Source organism: Protopterus annectens, chromosome 5.part0, assembly GCF_019279795.1.
Source record: "Protopterus annectens isolate FY-2018-M chromosome 5.part0, PAN1.0, whole genome shotgun sequence".
NCBI lineage: Eukaryota > Metazoa > Chordata > Ceratodontiformes > Protopteridae > Protopterus > Protopterus annectens.
In genome coordinates, this window is record NC_056735.1 from 643,686,804 (window position 1) to 643,687,760 (window position 957).

At 32.8% G+C, this 957-nt stretch overlaps 1 protein-coding gene across 2 annotated transcripts in view; it reads right to left on the reverse strand.

Moving 5' to 3' along the window:
* The window catches only part of LOC122802724 (interleukin-5 receptor subunit alpha-like), an 869,500-nt gene extending 868,803 nt beyond the window's left edge, over window positions 1-697 (reverse strand). The window contains exon 1 of one of the 2 annotated variants that reach the window (XM_044072485.1): window positions 602-697. The gene's annotated coding sequence lies outside the window, so the exon portion shown is untranslated. The remainder of the gene's footprint in view (window positions 1-601) is intronic. The other variant, XM_044072486.1, reaches the window with a different exon arrangement.
* Window positions 698-957: the final 260 nt, after the last annotated feature.

A 957-nucleotide genomic window follows, 5' to 3' on the forward strand; every position in this document is an offset into this window, starting at 1 on the left:
GTCTTGACACGCAGATTAGCTGAGCTGACTCTGAGGTTTTATAAAGTTAGCAGAAACACTATCAGTTATAATATTTAACTTTACACCTCCTTTGTTGGCTGCCTTTTATAAGTTAACTAAAGCTCAAAACTTACACACATGCCATCTAAATGTTATCTTACACAGGCACTGACTAATATGTAACATCAACTGTAAACTAAGAAAGTATGTTGCATTTCTAGAAGGCTATATGACTAACCGGTATACTTGTCACACACAAAAATTCTGAATTTTTGCAATGAAAACAGCATTGCATTATTTACAACCATTTACATCTCTAAGTGTTGGTTTTGCACTATCGCTTAATTGTATGCTCATCATTTTGTAACTTGAGCAGTAAAAAGGCTATATTTCTACTTTTCAAAGAATGGTTTATCTAATCTGATATTCATCTATTTTCTGTAGTACAAGTGTACCACTTTATGCAGATAGTTTAATTGCACTCATGCACCATGGCTAAAGAAGTTAAAGTAATTAAATACAATTACTATAGCATTTCTATCACATTCAAGAATTGTTACACATATAAAAAATGTTTGCTTACTATAAAATGAATGCTTACTGTTTTGCTGCAACTTTAAATTCTGTTTTATTTTTCACCCAAGGAATGTCCAGTTCTGCAGACAGTGAACTGACTTCTGTCTTAAATGAAGTATGACGTGAGGTTTACGGGTTCTTGAGCAGTGTTTATGGGTGGAGTTAAAAATATGTGACTGACAGCATAGAAATATGAACTGATGTATTTATCTTGTTAGAGGGAGAGGCACTCTGCACATATCTAAAAATACTTGTAATAGTTCGAGTGAATTCTATATGTGAGAAAGTATGTGAGAAGACATGCTGATTGGTTAGAACAGTAAGCTGTTCAACATAATCTTCAAGTACAAATATTTAAAAAAATTCCACCATCTTCAGAAG